The sequence below is a fragment of the Cetorhinus maximus genome, chromosome 5, assembly GCF_964194155.1.
Source record: "Cetorhinus maximus chromosome 5, sCetMax3.hap1.1, whole genome shotgun sequence".
In the NCBI taxonomy this organism is placed as follows: Eukaryota; Metazoa; Chordata; class Chondrichthyes; order Lamniformes; family Cetorhinidae; genus Cetorhinus; species Cetorhinus maximus.
Genome location: NC_135883.1, coordinates 151,617,716 through 151,629,548, shown reverse-complemented (window position 1 = coordinate 151,629,548; position 11,833 = coordinate 151,617,716). Strand labels below are relative to the sequence as shown.

Genomic DNA, 11,833 nt, shown 5'->3' with positions numbered 1-11,833 from the left:
AATGCGCTGATGATGCTGCATCAAATGCTGTATTGGAAATGGAACTCCAGGGAATCATTGATGTATTTACTGAGGTATTTGAGAAGACGGCACTGACACTCAACATTCAGAAAGCCAAAGCCCACCATCAGCAAGCTCCAAATGCAGAAGTCCTTCCCCCATTGATTAGGATTCATGATGGGTGCCTGGGAAATGTGGAACACTTCCAGTACCTTGGAAGGTATCTTTCACAGGTGGCTGATATTGACAAAGAGATCGAACACCGCATGAAATCTGTTGGTGCAGCCTTTGGTCAACTGAGGAAGCGAGTGGTTGAAGACCGTGATGTCAAAATGAACACCAAACTCATGGTCTACCATGCGGTCGTGATCAATTCCGTACTGTATTGGGCTGACACATGGGCAACGCATCAGAGGCACCTCAAAGCTCTGGAGTCATACCATCAATGCTGCCTGCGCAAGATCTTACATTTCAAGTGGGAGGACAGAAACACCAACATCAGTTTCCTCTCACACGCATGTACCATAAGCATCGAGGATATGATCATGTGCCATCAGCTTCGTTGGGTTGGTTATACAGTTCAGGTGTCAGATACCAGGGCCCCAAAGCAGGTCATCTTCTCCAGGCTCAGTCAGGGCAGAGGAGGACAAAAGAAGCACTCCAAGGATGTCCAGAGAGCCAACATGAAGCTAGGCAACATTGACATTCATTCCTGGGAGATCATCACTTTGGATCGAAGCTCGTGGCAGCAGAGTCTGTGGAGAAGGATCCCAACATTTTGAGACGCAACTACAAGAAAATGAAGAGGAAAAGCCAAAATGGCAAAACGTTCACGCCATGACCCGAAGTGATAACACATGACCAGACATCCCGCATGACAACAAATGCCCCACATGCCATAAAGACTGCAGATCTGGAATCGGTCTCGTCAGTCATCTTCGGACTCACGGGAGACAATCATCCTCACTAGCGAGGGATAGACAATAATTACAAGAACAATAACAGTAATAACAGACAGCGGCCTGAGAAGGTGTACAAGTCACTGGCCTCTGTTCTCTCTGGGCCCTCTCCTTGGCCGGCTAAGCTTTTCATTTTTTCCCGCCTATTCCAATGCATCCCCAAACAGTGAGCATCCAGATGTCACGGCCACCAGTCACTATATTCCAGTTGTCAGTGTGGATGTCCGCAATCTTGATACCTGGCTTGCAGGTGTCCTTGTAACAGAGGTATGGAACCCCAGGAGGACATGAGCCAGTGACCAATTCACCATTCAAAATGTCTTTGTGTGTACGGCAGTCACGCACCCCATAAACGTGGCCGAGCCAGCACACACGTCGTTGCCTTAACAATGACTATGTGCTGGTGGAATTAACAGGCTCCAGCACTTCTGAATTGGTGACCTTGTCCAATCAGAATGTACAATATTTGCATATGAGTCTGCAGATTGTGATGGGTTTGCAGGCATCATCCATGTGAACTGAGTTGAAACCTCTTTGCTGCGGTGATTTCAGTTTTTAATTTGAAGAGTTGCGGAATAATAGTCAGAGAGTTACTTAAAGATGCACAGAATAAATCAGTGCAAACTAAAAAGGATGAAGACATTGGTGGTTTATATACTGCTCAGACAGGGATTGAACATTGCCTGGATGACCCTCAGTGGTCTGGGGTGCAGGCTTCAAACCTGTAGCTGTCTAGCGACAGAGTGGTTCAATTCCACCTTTCAGGCGTTGCTGCTGAGTGGATGTGTTTTGGAAATTCTTTTCCGTTTCGTTTGTCAGAGACGCAATACTCTGTCAACAGCAGCAGTCGGCTGTATTCCATCTCATACGGTGATGGTTTGTACCGTGTTTCCCCACCCAGTGTGAGCACTCTGGCATGCCAGTTCTTGGCTGTGTTTGTTGCAGACGTGGCCTGTTGCTGGGTGCAATTTGAAGACTTTTTCAATCACGTATCAGTCCCTGAAGAGAGTGTTTTCAACTCCGCCCCACAACACCTAGTTAGGGATGAGCTCAGAACTCCACCAACGTCTATGGAGGTGATGCAAGCCATCAGACAAATAAAGGATGGAGGGAGGGGAGGAACTAACATTACAGCTCCATGCCCTGATCCTACAGACCTGGAATGAACAGGATGTCCCAAATTACCTCAAGGACACCATGATTGTGACAATCTTCAAGAAAAGAGACAAATCCAGTGGTGCAAATTACACAGGTATCTCCCTGATTTCCATTGCACAAAAGATCGTTACAAGAACCCTTCTGAATCGACTTATTGCACTTGCTGAAGAGATACTCCTTGAATCTCAATGTGGGCTTAGGCTATCAAGAGGCACGGCCGACATGATTTTTACAGCTCACCAGCTAGATGGACAATGTCACGAACAACATCAACCTCTCTACATAGCGTTCTTTGCTTTGACAAAGGCACTTGACTCTGTCATTCTTGAGGGACTCTGGAAGATTCTGCTGAAGTGTGCATGTCCTCAAAAATGTCACCATCCTCTGCCTGTTTCATGATGATATGCGAGTGGCGATCCTTAACAATGGATCCGTTAGTCTTTTGCAGTTAAGACGGGAGAGAAAGAAGGTTGTGTGGTCGCTTCAAATCTGTTTTCGACCTTCATTGCTTCCATGCTCCGTCTGAATAGAGACGAGCTCCCCGATGGAGTACAGCTTACTTATCGAATGGACAGTAAACTATTTACTCTCAGATGAATCCAGTCACAAACTAAGACCTCGCCGACCCCAGTCATTGAGCTCCAATGCGCTGATGATGCTGCATCAAATGCTGTATTGGAAATGGAACTCCAGGGAATCATTGATGTATTTACTGAGGTATTTGAGAAGACGGCACTGACACTCAACATTCAGAAAGCCAAAGCCCACCATCAGCAAGCTCCAAATGCAGAAGTCCTTCCCCCATTGATTAGGATTCATGATGGGTGCCTGGGAAATGTGGAACACTTCCAGTACCTTGGAAGGTATCTTTCACAGGTGGCTGATATTGACAAAGAGATCGAACACCGCATGAAATCTGTTGGTGCAGCCTTTGGTCAACTGAGGAAGCGAGTGGTTGAAGACCGTGATGTCAAAATGAACACCAAACTCATGGTCTACCATGCGGTCGTGATCAATTCCGTACTGTATTGGGCTGACACATGGGCAACGCATCAGAGGCACCTCAAAGCTCTGGAGTCATACCATCAACGCTGCCTGCGCAAGATCTTACATTTCAAGTGGGAGGACAGAAACACCAACATCAGTTTCCTCTCACACGCATGTACCATAAGCATCGAGGATATGATCATGTGCCATCAGCTTCGTTGGGTTGGTTATACAGTTCAGGTGTCAGATACCAGGGCCCCAAAGCAGGTCATCTTCTCCAGGCTCAGTCAGGGCAGAGGAGGACAAAAGAAGCACTCCAAGGATGTCCAGAGAGCCAACATGAAGCTAGGCAACATTGACATTCATTCCTGGGAGATCATCGCTTTGGACCGATGCTCGTGGCAGCAGAGTCTGTGGAGAAGGATCCCAACATTTTGAGACGCAACTACAAGAAAATGAAGAGGAAAAGCCAAAGTGGCAAAACGATCACGCCATGACCCGAAGTGATAACACATGACCAGACATCCCGCATGACAACAAATGCCTCACATGCCATAAAGACTGCAGATCTGGAATCGGTCTCGTCAGTCATCTTCGGACTCACGGGAGACAATCATCCTCACTAGCGAGGGATAGACAATAATTACAAGAACAATAACAGTAATAACAGACAGCGGCCTGAGAAGGTGTACAAGTCACTGGCCTCTGTTCTCTCTGGGCCCTCTCCTTGGCCGGCTAAGCTTTTCATTTTTTCCCGCCTATTCCAATGCATCCCCAAACAGTGAGCATCCAGATGTCACGGCCACCAGTCACTATATTCCAGTTGTCAGTGTGGATGTCCGCAATCTTGATACCTGGCTTGCAGGTGTCCTTGTAACAGAGGTATGGAACCCCAGGAGGACATGAGCCAGTGACCAATTCACCATTCAAAATGTCTTTGTGTGTACGGCAGTCACGCACCCCATAAACGTGGCCGAGCCAGCACACACGTCGTTGCCTTAACAATGACTATGTGCTGGTGGAATTAACAGGCTCCAGCACTTCTGAATTGGTGACCTTGTCCAATCAGAATGTACAATATTTGCATATGAGTCTGCAGATTGTGATGGGTTTGCAGGCATCATCCATGTGAACTGAGTTGAAACCTCTTTGCTGCGGTGATTTCAGTTTTTAATTTGAAGAGTTGCGGAATAATAGTCAGAGAGTTACTTAAAGATGCACAGAATAAATCAGTGCAAACTAAAAAGGATGAAGACATTGGTGGTTTATATACTGCTCAGACAGGGATTGAACATTGCCTGGATGACCCTCAGTGGTCTGGGGTGCAGGCTTCAAACCTGTAGATAAAAACAAAAAGCTAAAAGCTACTGCGGATGCTGGAAATCCAAACCTGTAGCTGTCTAGCGACAGAGTGGTTCAATTCCACCTTTCAGGCGTTGCTGCTGAGTGGATGTGTTTTGGAAATTCTTTTCCGTTTCGTTTGTCGGAGACGCAATACTCTGTCAACAGCAGCAGTCGGCTGTATTCCATCTCATACGGTGATGGTTTGTACCGTGTTTCCCCACCCAGTGTGAGCACTCTGGCATGGCAGTTCTTGGCTGTGTTTGTTGCAGACGTGGCCTGTTGCTGGGTGCAATTTGAAGACTTTTTCAATCAAGTATCAGTCCCTGAAGAGAGTGTTTTCAACTCCGCCCCACAACACCTAGTTAGGGATGAGCTCAGAACTCCACCAACGTCTATGGAGGTGATGCAAGCCATCAGACAAATAAAGGATGGAGGGAGGGGAGGAACTAACATTACAGCTCCATGCCCTGATCCTACAGACCTGGAATGAACAGGATGTCCCAAATTACCTCAAGGACACCATGATTGTGACAATCTTCAAGAAAAGAGACAAATCCAGTGGTGCAAATTACACAGGTATCTCCCTGATTTCCATTGCACAAAAGATCGTTACAAGAACCCTTCTGAATCGACTTATTGCACTTGCTGAAGAGATACTCCTTGAATCTCAATGTGGGCTTAGGCTATCAAGAGGCACGGCCGACATGATTTTTACAGCTCACCAGCTAGATGGACAATGTCACGAACAACATCAACCTCTCTACATAGCGTTCTTTGCTTTGACAAAGGCACTTGACTCTGTCATTCTTGAGGGACTCTGGAAGATTCTGCTGAAGTGTGCATGTCCTCAAAAATGTCACCATCCTCTGCCTGTTTCATGATGATATGCGAGTGGCGATCCTTAACAATGGATCCGTTAGTCTTTTGCAGTTAAGACGGGAGAGAAAGAAGGTTGTGTGGTCGCTTCAAATCTGTTTTCGACCTTCATTGCTTCCATGCTCCGTCTGAATAGAGACGAGCTCCCCGATGGAGTACAGCTTACTTATCGAATGGACAGTAAACTATTTACTCTCAGATGAATCCAGTCACAAACTAAGACCTCGCCGACCCCAGTCATTGAGCTCCAATGCGCTGATGATGCTGCATCAAATGCTGTATTGGAAATGGAACTCCAGGGAATCATTGATGTATTTACTGAGGTATTTGAGAAGACGGCACTGACACTCAACATTCAGAAAGCCAAAGCCCACCATCAGCAAGCTCCAAATGCAGAAGTCCTTCCCCCATTGATTAGGATTCATGATGGGTGCCTGGGAAATGTGGAACACTTCCAGTACCTTGGAAGGTATCTTTCACAGGTGGCTGATATTGACAAAGAGATCGAACACCGCATGAAATCTGTTGGTGCAGCCTTTGGTCAACTGAGGAAGCGAGTGGTTGAAGACCGTGATGTCAAAATGAACACCAAACTCATGGTCTACCATGCGGTCGTGATCAATTCCGTACTGAATTGGGCTGAAACATGGGCAACGCATCAGAGGCACCTCAAAGCTCTGGAGTCATACCATCAACGCTGCCTGCGCAAGATCTTACATTTCAAGTGGGAGGACAGAAACACCAACATCAGTTTCCTCTCACACGCATGTACCATAAGCATCGAGGATATGATCATGTGCCATCAGCTTCGTTGGGTTGGTTATACAGTTCAGGTGTCAGATACCAGGGCCCCAAAGCAGGTCATCTTCTCCAGGCTCAGTCAGGGCAGAGGAGGACAAAAGAAGCACTCCAAGGATGTCCAGAGAGCCAACATGAAGCTAGGCAACATTGACATTCATTCCTGGGAGATCATCACTTTGGATCGAAGCTCGTGGCAGCAGAGTCTGTGGAGAAGGATCCCAACATTTTGAGACGCAACTACAAGAAAATGAAGAGGAAAAGCCAAAGTGGCAAAACGTTCACGCCATGACCCGAAGTGATAACACATGACCAGACATCCCGCATGACAACAAATGCCCCACATGCCATAAAGACTGCAGATCTGGAATCGGTCTCGTCAGTCATCTTCGGACTCACGGGAGACAATCATCCTCACTAGCGAGGGATAGACAATAATTACAAGAACAATAACAGTAATAACAGACAGCGGCCTGAGAAGGTGTACAAGTCACTGGCCTCTGTTCTCTCTGGGCCCTCTCCTTGGCCGGCTAAGCTTTTCATTTTTTCCCGCCTATTCCAATGCATCCCCAAACAGTGAGCATCCAGATGTCACGGCCACCAGTCACTATATTCCAGTTGTCAGTGTGGATGTCCGCAATCTTGATACCTGGCTTGCAGGTGTCCTTGTAACAGAGGTATGGAACCCCAGGAGGACATGAGCCAGTGACCAATTCACCATTCAAAATGTCTTTGTGTGTACGGCAGTCACGCACCCCATAAACGTGGCCGAGCCAGCACACACGTCGTTGCCTTAACAATGACTATGTGCTGGTGGAATTAACAGGCTCCAGCACTTCTGAATTGGTGACCTTGTCCAATCAGAATGTACAATATTTGCATATGAATCTGCAGATTGTGGTGGGTTTGCAGGCATCATCCATGTGAACTGAGTTGAAACCTCTTTGCTGTGGTGATTTCAGTTTTTACTTTGAAGAGTTGCAGAATAATAGTCAGAGAGATATTTTGAAAAGCACAGAATAAATCAGTGCAAACTAAAAAGGTTGAAGATATTGGTGGTTTATATACCGCTCAGACAACAGTTGAGCACTGCTAGGATCACCCTCAGTGGTCTGGGGTGCAGGCTTCAAACCTATAGCTGTCTAGCGACAGAGTGGTTCAATTCCACCTTTCAGGTGTTGCTGCTGAATGAATGTATTTTGGAAAGTCCTTTCCATTCCATTTGTTGGCGACGCAATACTGTCATCTGTATCCCATCTCGTACGGCGATGGTTTGTACCGTGTTTCCCAACCCAGTGTGAGCACTTTGGCATGGCAGTTCTTGGCTGCGTTTGTTGCAGAGGTTGCCTGTTGCTGGGTGCAATTTGAAGACTTTTTCAATCAAGTATCAGTCCCTGAAGAGAGTGTTTTCAACTCCACCCCACAGCACCTAGTTAGTGCTGAGCTCAGAACTCCAGCAACTTCTATGGAGATGATGCAAGCCATCACACAAATAAAGGATGGAGGGAGGGGAGGAACTAACATTACAGCTCCATGCCCTGATCCTACAGACCTGGAATGAACAGGATGTCCCGAATTACCTCAAGGACACCATGATTGTGACAATCTTCAAAAAAGGAGACAAATCCAGTGGTACAAATTACACAGGCATCTCCCTGATTTCCATTGCACAAAAGATCGTTACAAGTTCCCTTCTGAATCGACTTATTACACTTGCTGAAGAGATACTCCTTGAATCTCAATGTGGGCTTAGGCCATCAAGAGGCACGGCCGACATGATTTTTACAGCTCGCCAGCTACAAGAACAACGTCACGAACAACATCAACCTCTATACATAGCGTTCTTTGATTTGACAAAGGCACTTGACTCTGTCATTCATGAGCGACTCTGGAAGATTCTGCTGAAGTGTACATATCCTCAAAAATGTCACCATCATGGCTGTTTCATGATGATATGCGAGTGGCGATCCTTAACAATGGATCCATTAGTCTTTTTGCAGTTAAGACGGGAGAGAAACAAGGTTGTATGGTCGCTTCAAATCTTTTTTCGACCTTTCTTACTTCCATGCTCCATCTGAATAGAGACGAGCTCCCAGATGGAGTGCAGCTTACTTATCGAATGGACAGTAAACTATTTACTCTCAGATGAATCCAATCACAAACTAAGACCTCGCCGACCCCAGTCACTGAGCTCCAATATGCTGATGAAGCTGCAGCAAATGCTGTGTTGGAAATGGAACTCCAGAGAATCATTGACGTATTTACTGAGGTATTTGAGAAGACGGCACTGACACTCAACATTCAGAAAGCCAAAGCCCACCATCAGCAAGCTCCAAATGCAGAAGTCCTTCCCCCATTGATTAGGATTCATGATGGGTGCCTGGGAAATGTGGAACACTTCCAGTACCTTGGAAGGTATCTTTCACAGGTGGCTGATATTGACAAAGAGATCGAACACTGCCTGAAATCTGTTGGTGAAGCCTTTGGTCAACTGAGGAAGCGAGTGGTGGAAGACCGTGATGTCAAAATGAACACCAAACTCATGGTCTACCATGCAGTCGTGATCACTTCCGTACTGTTTGGGCTGAAACATGGGCAACGCATCAGAGGCACCTCAAAGCTCTGGAGTCATACCATCAACGCTGCCTGCGCAAGATCTTACATTTTAAATAGGAGGACAGAGACACCAACATCAGTTTCCTCTCACACGCAGGTACCCTAAGCATCGAGGATATGATAATCTTCCATCAGCTTTGTTGGGTTGGTTATACAGTTCAGGTGTTAGATACCAGGGTCCCAAAGCAGGTCATCTTCTCCAGGCTCAGTCAGGGCAGAGGAGGACAAAAGAAGCACTCCAAGGATGTGCAGAGAGCCAACATGAAGAGAGGCAACATTGACATTCATTCTTGGGAGATCATCGCTTTGGACCGATGCTCGTGGCAGCAGAGTCTGTGGAGAAGGATCCCAACATTTTGAGATGCAACTACAAGAAAATGAAGAGGAAAAGCCAAAGTGGCAAAACGATCACGCCATGACCCGAAGTGATAACACATGACCAGACATCCCGCATGACAACAAATGCCCCACATGCCATAAAGACTGCAGATCTGGAATCGGCCTCGTCAGTTTTCTTCGGACTCACGGGAGACAATCCTCACTAGCGAGGGATAGCCAATAATAACAAGAACAATAACAGTAATAACAGACAGCGGCCTGAGAAGGTGTACAGTTGTCAGTGTGGATGTCCGCAATCTTGATACCTGGCTTGCAGGTGTCCTTGTAACAGAGGTATGGAACCCCAGGAGGACATGAGCCAGTGACCAATTCACCATTCAAAATGTCTTTGTGTGTACGGCAGTCACGCACCCCATAAACGTGGCCGAGCCAGCACACACGTCGTTGCCTTAACAATGACTATGTGCTGGTGGAATTAACAGGATCCAGCACTTCTGAATTGGTGACCTTGTCCAATCAGAATGTATTATATTTACATGTGAGTCTGCAGATTGTGGTGTGCTTGGAGGGCTGAATCATGTGAACTGAGTTGAAACCTCTTTATTTTGGTGATTTTTGTTTAAGATTGCGGAATAATAGAGTCTGAAAAATAATTTTAAAAAGCACAGAATAAATCACTGCAAAGTAACAAGTATAACGATATTGTTGGTTTATATACCGCTCAGTTATTTTCAGCATTGTTTGGTGCAGGTTTCCAGGATTCCCTGTCCAACACCTCTCCACCACCACTCTTCTTCTCAACAACTTCTTTTTCACCACATTTCTGTTTCTCTTTAATTCCGATGAAGTGTCATACGGATTCGAAATGTTAACTTTGTCTTCCTCTCCACAGACACGCATTGCCTGGTGTGAATCCTGTCAGGATTCAGACAGCAGAGCTTTGGATGAGCTGACGTTGACAGAGTGTCTAAAATGGGTGGGCAGCATGGACAGCGCCAGAATAATTCAGTCTGGAAGTAACAAAAGCATGGATGAGGATTTCAGCAGCAACAATTTTCAGTTATTATGGTACCTTTAACATTGGAAAATTACTCATTACTTCACAGAGGCGTAAGGAGAAACAGCCGCTGAGCCAACAAAAGAAAAATTAAAGGGAGCGAATGAAAGGTAAGTTTAAGAGGTGTGTTTTCAGGTAATGGGTTGGTTTTTAACAGGATCTTAAAAGAGGAGGGAGAGCTGCAGTGACCAAGGGGTTTAAGGGTGGGATTCCAAATCAATGCAGTCGATGGAACATTAGTAAAAACAGAAAATGCTGGAAAAACTCAGCAGGTCTGGCAGCGTCTGTGGAGAGACAAACAGAGTTAACGTTTCAAGTCCATGTGACTTTTTTGGAGCAGTCGATGGAACAATCTGAATTATTTTTTCAATTTGTTCTCAAGTTTTGAGTGATGCTGACAAGGCCACATTTAATGCTCACCCTTTGATATGCTACAGGCATTAAAAATCAGCCACATTTGAATTTTTATATTTTTCAGCATAAATTTTCATGTATTATTTTCCAGATCAAATCATAGAGGGAATGTTTCTGTGATGGCAGAAGCAGCTGCATCACGCGCTGGGTCAAAATCCTGGAACTCTCTCCCTAACAGCACTGTGGGTGTACCAACACCACATGGACTGCAGCGGTTCAAGAAGGCTGCTCACCACCACCTTCTCCAGGGCTACTAAGGATGGGCAATAAATGCTGGCCCAGCCAACGAAGTCCACATCCCGTGAATTAATAAAAAGAAAATTCCTGCTAACATCACAGAAAAATGGACTGTATTAAACTCTTGCCAATAGCTTATCCAAACAGAAGAATCACTAAAGAAGGCAGATTGCTTAAGTATCCTCCACAGTATCAACATTCATCCTTCCTTAGAGCGCTACTCTGCAGCTAATTGGAAGCTACATCACATGCAGCATCCTTTAGGTAGTCCCTTCTTCTAACTGATGTGTGGGCCGCATATCCCTAATATTACATTGCGTATTTAAATGACACAAAAGGAAAGAAGGCATGACATGGAGTTCAGAAAGCCTTACACACCTTACGTACCCAGCATATCTGCATGTGATAACAGACCAATCTGACAATGAACCTTGGGAACACTCTAGACTGGCTTTGAACCAACAAGGAGCCAGTTGGTCAGTTGTCACTGTCCCCTGTCACTTCCTGCAATATCATAATGCAAGAAATAGGAGCAGGAGTAGGCCATACCACCCATCGAGCCTGCTCCACCATTCAATGTGATCATGGGTGATCTTAGTCTTCAACTCCATTTTCCCACCCACTCCCATTTCCCTTGACTCCCTGAGGGACAAAAATGTGTCAAATAACTTTGAATATGGAGCACTCACAACCCTCTGGGTAGAGAATTCCAAAGATCCTTTGAGTGAACAAATTTCTCTTTATCTCAGCCTTAAATGATCAGCCCCTGTCCTGAAACTGTGCCCCTGTGTTCCCAGTCCTCTCAGTGTCTCCCCTGTCAAGCCTCTTCATGATCTTGGATGTTTCAATAAAATCGCTTCTCGTTCTTCTAATCTCCAGAGAATACAGGCCCAGTTTACTTAGCCCCTCATCATAGGACAATGCTCTCATCCCAGGGGCCAATCTAGTGAGCCTTTGCTGAACTTCCTCCAACACATGTATATCCTTCCTTAAATGAGGAGACCAAAGTTGTGCACAGTGTGCTCTCACCATAGTTCCATACAATTGT

At 45.8% G+C, this 11,833-nt stretch overlaps 2 non-coding genes across 2 annotated transcripts; both read left to right on the top strand.

Annotated features, from left to right (window-relative positions):
* Nucleotides 1-1,640: 1,640 nt before the first annotated feature.
* trnastop-uca (transfer RNA opal suppressor (anticodon UCA)) lies at nt 1,641-1,727 on the top strand. Its single transcript has one exon. It is a non-coding gene; the product is annotated as a tRNA-Sec (tRNA).
* A 5,486-nt stretch (nt 1,728-7,213) lies between these two features.
* Nucleotides 7,214-7,300, top strand: trnastop-uca (transfer RNA opal suppressor (anticodon UCA)). Its single transcript has one exon. It is a non-coding gene; the product is annotated as a tRNA-Sec (tRNA).
* The last annotated feature ends 4,533 nt before the right edge of the window (nt 7,301-11,833 follow it).